We start from the raw sequence: 10223 nt of genomic DNA, 5'->3' as shown, positions 1-10223 counted from the left end.
AAAACACATATAAAACATATAAAAACATGTATAAAACATATATAAAAACATATATAAAAATATATGAAAACATATAAAAACATATATAAAACATATATAAAACATATATCAAACATATATAAAACATATATAAAACAGATAAAAACATATATAAAACATATATAAACCATATATAAAAAGCATATATAAAACATATATAAAAACATATATAAAACATATATAAAAGCATATATAAAAACATATATAAAACATATATAAAATGTATAAAAACATATATAAAACATATAAAACATATATAAAAACATATATAAAAACATATATAAAACATATATAAAAACATATAAAAAAACATATATAGAAACATATATAAAAACATATATAAAACATATAAAAACATATATAAAAACATACATAAAAACATATGTAAAAACATACATAAAAACATATGTAAAACATATATAAAAGATATATGAAAGCATATAAAAAACATATATAAAACATATATAGTTTACCTGGGAGACAGCATTTGACGCCTTGTTACTGAAATACAGCCTTAGTTAATGCGTAGTGTTTGTGAAAAGTTGACCTCCAAATCACGCCATATCCGCTCTAGCCGCGAGGGGAAGGGCATATATATTTAAATTATAATTGGCAAAACTCTTTGCAATAAACCACATATTTGTATAATAAAAATATTTTTCTGTGGTTTATTCATTTAATTTAGTTTAGTTTTTAAGTTCGACCCCTCTAAAAAAAAAAAAACACCGTTTGAAAATTTAGTTATAGAAATAAACCAAGATACTGGAAACAGTTCATAGGGTACACCAAAGAAGAATTAAGCATCTTGATCAAAATACTATGAAATTAATGACCATGCACAATGCACTATATCCGAAAGATTTTACTGACCGATGTTATGTTAAGAGGAACAACGGGAGTGAAAGAAGACTATGGAAAAGACCCCCCCCCCCACACACACAAGAAAAGTATAACTCGAAGCACAGACAGATCACAGAGACATGAAGCGCAATCAAAATAAACAATACAGAAAACAGTAAAACTACAAATAAAAAAAATCAATTAAAGTAAGAAGAAAAATAGCTACATTGATGATGCATAAGAGTTGCAAAAGATATTCACAAAAGCACGTGGACATGACTAACCTGACAAGCAGCGAAGTTCCACTTACATCTAGAGATCTCGACTGCGTAGATGTAAGAAATCCTTCTACTCCAATAGCTTCTTCCCCGAACTGCTAGACTCTGGAATTCTTTTCCGGGTTCCTGCTTTCTCAACTGCACTGACATCCAGAAGTTCAAGTGTAATATAAATAGATATATTGCTACTCGTCTTCCTACATGGTATCCTTGCAACTACTGTCCCCAATCGTAGCCCCCTACATCAAAGTAGCACTGTACCTTGTTTGGGGTGAAAATGGGATTATAAAATATCAACTTAATATAACAAATTGCTATTACGATGTGCATAATATTTTAAAATATCTGTATTATTGTTACAGAGTGAGGTCTTGTTTCAATGGAACATTTTGACAGGCATTTTAAGAGTTAAAGGTGACCCTAGACGGAAATCGTGAAACCAAATAATTTCCGATCTAATATTTTTTGTCTCTTTTGGCTGGCGAGATTTCAATAAAAAAAGATGTGTCGCGTATTGTCTCGAATAGGGTAGCGAGTACAGGGTGGTTGTGTGTATCGAGACGAACAATTCGTCTGTCTGTACCTGTATCTCTGTCTCTCTGTTTCTGTCTCTCTCTCACGAATAAGCAAGTAACTTGTCTCTCTGGTTTCTCTCTTTTTCAGATAAACCATTTCATATATCTGTAACAGAGCGCGCATGGACGTGTGTAACAAAACATTAGCAGCAGCAGCGGCTATTAAAACACGTATGCAAATTAGAGAATGTGCGCGAGCTAACGTCAAAAGAAACACAAAGAAAAATCCAGGACGTGGCCAAGAGAGAACAAGGTGCGACGGGGAAAATAGACGTGTAAATACGAGCCGAGAAAGAGTCAGGTGGCGGGTAGACAAAGATTTATAAAAAAAAAAAGCACATGTGTTTGCCAAAGGACTTTGGAAATATAATGAAGTGTGGTATTTTGGAGGAACCACGAATAAATGCATTTCATTTGCACTTAAAAATTGCCGAGTATGATGTTTGTTTCTCTCCTATTTTTGTTTTACTAGCAAGGCCTGCGGAAATTCCACAGCGGTATGTTTCATATGTAATATATTCTTGCTGAGCATTCTGTGGACGTTCAACGTGAATGGAGACTCCGTGATAATTTTGTAGCCCTTTTGTTAAAACTGTAAAAGTATTTATCTATGTAATATGATTAATGTAGTGTCAGAATATATCTGGTTATTACGGTTTATCTCCAATATCCTTATAGGAGTCTGTAACATATTTCCATTGCATGGACGCCCAGCGCAAACGGAAACCTCAGTATGCCATCTTTAAACAGAACAGATACTACCCTCGGATATTAGCCAGAAAACCAGGATGGTATATTTTAGTTTCACGTACAGTCCAAAAGCGACATCAGTTTTTTAAATTATTTTTTTTATTTTTTACTTTGCGTCTTCAGTGATCGAGAGATACTATTTATTAAAATTGAGAATAGAAAGTGCTAACATACGATAAACATTAAATTAGTGTATCTATATACTAATTTAATGTTCGTAGTATGTTTTCACCTTTTATTTTCCTTTTTAATAAATAGGATCTCCCGATCGAATAATTTATAATATAGAAACCACGGCATACGTACGTATGTACGTAGGTTAAAGGTACTACATTATTAATATATAGATTTATTCGTTCCTTTGTGGCGGTACCAGACAGCGTATGGGTTCGAGAAGTTTCGACTGTAAAGAACACTGTTCACTTGTAATGGCCAGATTATATATTAATATCGTTGAGCGAGTGGTTTTGTATATAGCAACAAGTACGAATCTGGACTACCGACGATGAAACTGGTGTATTATTTTTTATAAGCAGCGATACATGAAAATATAACATAGCTGAATCTTGGAAGCAAGTTCGTTCTTGCTGGTCTTTTCCGGAACTGTTTCGTTCTCCGAGGCATTCTGCTTTAGATGTAATGTATAGCCATGATTATTCTCTAAATATTTCCTTCCGTTTCCTTTAAAAGAGATGAGCCGAATAAAAGCTTTACTTCTTATCGAATTCTCAATCTTCAATATAGTCAATCTTCAATATAGTCAATCTCCAATATAGTCAATCTCCAATATAGTCAATCTCCAATATAGTCAATCTCCAATATAGTCAATCTTCAATATAGTCAATCTTCAATATAGTCAATCTCCAATATAGTCAATCTTCAATATAGTCAATCTTCAATATAGTCAATCTTCAATATAGTCAATCTCCAATATAGTCAATCTCCAATATAGTCAATCTTCAATATAGTCAATCTCCAATATAGTCAATCTTCAATATAGTCAATCTCCAATATAGTCAATCTTCAATATAGTCAATCTTCAATATAGTCAATCTCCAATATAGTCAATCTTCAATATAGTCAATCTCCAATATAGTCAATCTTCAATATAGTCAATCTTCAATATAGTCAATCTCCAATATAGTCAATCTCCAATATAGTCAATCTTCAATATAGTCAATCTTCAATATAGTCAATCTCCAATATAGTCAATCTCCAATATACTCAATCTTCAATATAGTCAATCTCCAATATAGTCAATCTTCAATATAGTCAATCTCCAATATAGTCAATCTTCAATATAGTCAATCTCCAATATAGTCAATCTTCAATATAGTCAATCTTCAATATAGTCAATCTTCAATATAGTCAATCTCCAAAATACTAAATCTTCAATATAGTCAATCTTCAATATAGTCAATCTTCAATATAGTCAATCTTCAATATAGTCAATCTCCAATATAGTCAATCTTCAATATAGTCAATCTTCAATATAGTCAATCTTCAATATAGTCAATCTTCAATATAGTCAATCTCCAATATAGTCAATCTCCAATATAGTCAATCTTCAATATAGTCAATCTTAAATATAGTCAATCTCCAATATAGTCAATCTCCAATATAGTCAATCTTCAATATAGTCAATCTCCAATATAGTCAATCTTCAATATAGTCAATCTCCAATATAGTCAATCTTCAATATAGTCAATCTCCAATATAGTCAATCTTCAATATAGTCAATCTTCAATATAGTCAATCTTCAATATAGTCAATCTCCAATATAGTCAATCTTCAATATAGTCCATCTCCAATATAGTCAATCTTCAATATAGTCAATCTCCAATATAGTCAATCTTCAATATAGTCAATCTTCAATATAGTCAATCTCCAATATAGTCAATCTTCAATATAGTCAATCTTCAATATAGTCAATCTTCAATATAGTCAATCTCCAATATAGTCAATCTTCAATATAGTCAATCTCCAATATAGTCAATCTTCAATATAGTCAATCTTCAATATAGTCAATCTTCAATATAGTCAATCTCCAATATAGTCAATCTCCAATATAGTCAATCTTCAATATAGTCAATCTCCAATATAGTCAATCTTCAATATAGTCAATCTCCAATATAGTCAATCTCCAACATAGTCAATCTTCAATATAGTCAATCTCCAATAAAGTCAATCTTCAATATAGTCAATCTCCAATATAGTCAATCTCCAATATAGTCAATCTTGAATATAGTCAATCTCCAATATAGTAAATCTCCAATATAGTCAATCTTCAATATAGTCAATCTTCAATATAGTCAATCTCCAATATAGTCAATCTCCAATATAGTCAATCTCCAATATAGTCAATCTCCAATATAGTCAATCTTCAATATAGTCAATCTCCAATATAGTCAATCTTCAATATAGTCAATCTCCAATATTGTCAATCTTCAATATAGTCAATCTTCAATATAGTCAATCTTCAATATAGTCAATCTCCAATATAGTCAATCTTCAATATAGTCAATCTTCAATATAGTCAATCTTCAATATAGTCAATCTTCAATATAGTCAATCTTCAATATAGTCCATCTCCAATATAGTCAATCTTCAATATAGTCAATCTTCAATATAGTCAATCTTCAATATAGTCAATCTTCAATATAGTCAATCTTCAATATAGTCAATCTTCAATATAGTCAATCTCCAATATAGTCAATCTTCAATATAGTCAATCTTCAATATAGTCAATCTCCAATATAGTCAATCTTCAATATAGTCAATCTCCAAAACAGTCAATCTTCAATATAGTCAATCTTCAATATAGTCAATCTTCAATATAGTCAATCTTCAATATAGTCAATCTTCAATATAGTCAATCTCCAATATAGTCAATCTCCAATATAGTCAATCTTCAATATAGTCAATCTCCAATATAGTCAATCTTCAATATAGTCAATCTCCAATATAGTCAATCTTCAATATAGTCAATCTCCAATATAGTCAATCTTCAATATAGTCAATCTTCAATATAGTCAATCTTCAATATAGTCAATCTCCAATATAGTCAATCTTCAATATAGTCAATCTGCAATATAGTCAATCTTCAATATAGTCAATCTTCAATATAGTCAATCTTCAATATAGTCAATCTTCAATATAGTCAATCTTCAATATAGTCAATCTTCAATATAGTCAATCTTCAATATAGTCAATCTTCAATATAGTCAATCTTCAATATAGTCAATCTTCAATATAGTCAATCTCCAATATAGTCAATCTTCAATATAGTCAATCTTCAATATAGTCAATCTCCAATATAGTCAATCTTCAATATAGTAAATCTCCAATATAGTCAATCTTCAATATAGTCAATCTCCAATATAGTCAATCTTCAATATAGTCAATCTTCAATATAGTCAATCTTCAATATAGTCAATCTCCAATATAGTCAATCTTCAATATAGTCAATCTCCAATATAGTCAATCTTCAATATAGTCAATCTCCAATATAGTCAATCTTCAATATAGTCAATCTTCAATATAGCCAATCTCTAATATAGTCAATCTTCAATATAGTCAATCTCCAATATAGTCAATCTTCAATATAGTCAATCTTCAATATAGTCAATCTCCAATATAGTCAATCTCCAATATAGTCAATCTTCAATATAGTCAATCTTCAATATAGTCAATCTCCAATATAGTCAATCTCCAATATAGTCAATCTTCAATATAGTCAATCTCCAATATAGTCAATCTTCAATATAGTCAATCTCCAATATAGTCAATCTTCAATATAGTCAATCTCCAATATAGTACATTCTTCAATATAGTCAATCTTCAATATAGTCAATCTTCAATATAGTCAATCTCCAATATAGTCAATCTTCAATATAGTCAATCTTCAATATAGTCAATCTTCAATATAGTCAATCTTCAATATAGTCAATCTTCAATATAGTCAATCTTCAATATAGTCAATCTCCAATATAGTAAATCTTCAATATATTCAATCTTCAATATAGTCAATCTTCAATATAGTCAATCTTCAATATAGTCAATCTTCAATATAGTCAATCTGCAATATAGTCAATCTTCAATATAGTCAATCTTCAATATAGTCAATCTTCAGTATAGTCAATCTCCAATATAGTCAATCTTCAGTATAGTCAATCTCCAATATAGTCAATCTTCAATATAGTCAATCTTCAATATAGTCAATCTCCAATATAGTCAATCTTCAATATAGTCAATCTTCAATATAGTCAATCTCCAATATAGTCAATCTTCAATATAGTCAATCTTCAATATAGTCAATCTTCAATATAGTCAATCTTCAATATAGTCAATCTTCAATATAGTCAATCTTCAATATAGTCAATCTCCAATATAGTCAATCTCCAATATAGTCAATCTTCAATATATTCAATCTTCAATATAGTCAATCTTCAATATAGTCAATCTTCAATATAGTCAATCTTCAATATAGTCAATCTGCAATATAGTCAATCTTCAATATAGTCAATCTTCAATATAGTCAATCTTCAGTATAGTCAATCTCCAATATAGTCAATCTTCAGTATAGTCAATCTCCAATATAGTCAATCTTCAATATAGTCAATCTTCAATATAGTCAATCTCCAATATAGTCAATCTTCAATATAGTCAATCTTCAATATAGTCAATCTCCAATATAGTCAATCTTCAATATAGTCAATCTCCAATATAGTCAATCTTCAATATAGTCAATCTTCAATATAGTCAATCTCCAATATAGTCAATCTTCAATATAGTCAATCTTCAATATAGTCAATCTTCAATATAGTCAATCTTCAATATAGTAAATCTCCAATCTAGTCAATCTTCAATATAGTCAATCTCCAATATAGTCAATCTTCAATATAGTCAATCTTCAATATAGTCAATCTTCAATATAGTCAATCTCCAATATAGTCAATCTTCAATATAGTCAATCTCCAATATAGTCAATCTTCAATATAGTCAATCTTCAATATAGTCAATCTCCAATATAGTCAATCTTCAATATAGTCAATCTCCAATATAGTCAATCTTCAATATAGTCAATCTTCAATATAGTCAATCTCCAATATAGTCAATCTTCAATATAGTCAATCTTCAATATAGTCAATCTCCAATATAGTCAATCTTCAATATAGTCAATCTTCAATATAGTCAATCTTCAATATAGTCAATCTTCAATATAGTAAATCTCCAATCTAGTCAATCTCCAATATAGTCAATCTCCAATATAGTCAATCTCCAATATAGTCAATCTTCAATATAGTCAATCTTCAATATAGTCAATCTCCAATATAGTCAATCTTCAATATAGTCAATCTTCAATATAGTCAATCTTCAATATAGTCAATCTCCAATATAGTCAATCTCCAATATAGTCAATCTTCAATATAGTCAATCTCCAATATAGTCAATCTTCAATATAGTCAATCTCCAATATAGTCAATCTTCAATATAGTCAATCTTCAATATAGTCAATCTCCAATATAGTCAATCTTCAATATAGTCAATCTCCAATATAGTCAATCTTCAATATAGTCAATCTTCAATATAGTCAATCTTCAATATAGTCAATCTCCAATATAGTCAATCTTCAATATAGTCAATCTTCAATATAGTCAATCTCCAATATAGTCAATCTTCAATATAGTCAATCTTCAATATAGTCAATCTCCAATATAGTCAATCTTCAATATAGTCAATCTCCAATATAGTCAATCTTCAATATAGTCAATCTCCAATATAGTCAATCTTCAATATAGTCAATCTTCAATATAGTCAATCTTCAATATAGTCAATCTCCAATATAGTCAATCTTCAATATAGTCAATCTTCAATATAGTCAATCTCCAATATAGTCAATCTTCAATATAGTCAATCTTCAATATAGTCAATCTCCAATATAGTCAATCTTTAATATATACAGCACTACGTCATAATTGATTGTTAGATTGTGCTAGGGCAACATCAAGTGGTTTTGCTGATAATAAATTTAGAAAATTATTATTATTATTAAAAAAGTAAAATGTTAGAGAATGAGCATTATTATTGTTTTTAAATATTATGTAGAAAAAGGTATGCAGAGAGAATGTTATTGAAACAAAAGAATATTTAGTAAAATATTTAGAAACAATTGAGGAATGAATGCGGTAGTAGGAGCCGAGTGTCAAAAAAACTGAACAATAAATTTGGCCAGAAAACCTGACTGAAGGTCACGTGCTGGATCTTTGTGTGATCGAGTGGCGTAGGGACAAAAGGAATAGTTGTATATATACAAGCAGAAGAAGATGTTTAGAAGAGACAGAGATAGAGAGACGGCGAAACGGACTGAGAGAGTTAGAGTGTTGAGACAGGGCCTATAATGGCCACGTACGGGCGTAAAGCAGAGACTAAGACAAACGTGCAATCTTCCAACGTGGAAACAGTGAAATAAAAGCAGCCCGAAATATAACCGGAGACTCCTAGTCGTTTTTTTATTTGAAAAAAAATATTCATTTCAGCTTTTAGCAGATTCATCAACCAAGACCCTAGATGAATTAAAGTAATGTTTTCCTGTTCGGAAGATATTCTGTCTCATTGTTGTTACAAAAAATATTTGTTGTTAGATGTTATGTGTCCCGTTGAACTGTATATATGTGTAATGCATATATTTCAACATTTATGAACACTAGACGACACGAGGAAACCTCACTATATACACAACTTACCATATACCCAACACACTTTATATACACGTACATAAATACAGACCCTGCCACATAACAGTGTTACAAAAACAAGAAGAACGTGGAAAACGAAGGAAAAATAACATCTTCAATAAAGATGACGAAGGATGAGGTAATACGAAGGGCAGAGGAGGAGAATTGGCCAGTTGAAGACAAGAGTCTCAAAGAACATTGCCGCTCACGAAATCCGAAGCCCCTAAAGATTTAACTATTTATTCACTAAAGCTCCCTCTAATATTTTCGAGTGTGGGAGTAAGGAGAAAAGGGCGTCGTCCAATTCCTCATTCGTCCTAGGTCTCCTCTTAATCTCTTTCCTTTCAAGTATATGCCCGCCAGGCGGACGTAACTAACCATCTTTTACATTATGAATGCATGTCGCGTTTCTTTCGTAGATACGTCGTTGCATGTTGATAAGAAGTTTAGTCGGTCGGTCACGCTTCTAAGTTTGTAATTGCATTTTCGTTGGTCTGCCATGCTTGCGATTGAGGTAACATCTTCAAAAGTCTGTAATTCTTAAATTATTGAATAGGCATTTTCGTCGGCAACTTTGGATTTCACTAGCTGGATGCCCGATTTTGTCCGATCGTACACTTATTTTCTTTTTTTTACACAGTGATCACCACTTATCAAGGCCCGGAAGCCACTCAGGGATAAGGGTTATTGCAAGTACATTACGTTAGTGTGGAGATTTGATGAAGTGTGTACTTAAGGGGGCGGTTCATTAGGAATTTGTTAACATTGGACTTGAAGACATCCAAGTTGTAGTCCGGTGGGAAGCAGGCAGACGAAACAGAGTTCCACAGGCGTGCAGTTCTAAGAAAATTTACTTAAACTTAAACATGCTATTTTAATTTATGCAAATTGCATATGTAATATTATAGAATCAATCCTCTATTGAATATTATATAGAAAGAGGAATAATTTGAAAAAAAAAAATGGTTTAAAAATAATAATGATAATGTCGTTTATCAAATATC

This window comes from Euprymna scolopes, chromosome 29 (genome assembly GCF_053919585.1).
Source record: "Euprymna scolopes isolate OS-2025 chromosome 29, ASM5391958v1, whole genome shotgun sequence".
Taxonomy (NCBI): domain Eukaryota; kingdom Metazoa; phylum Mollusca; class Cephalopoda; order Sepiida; family Sepiolidae; genus Euprymna; species Euprymna scolopes.
This window is presented reverse-complemented; position numbering follows the sequence as displayed.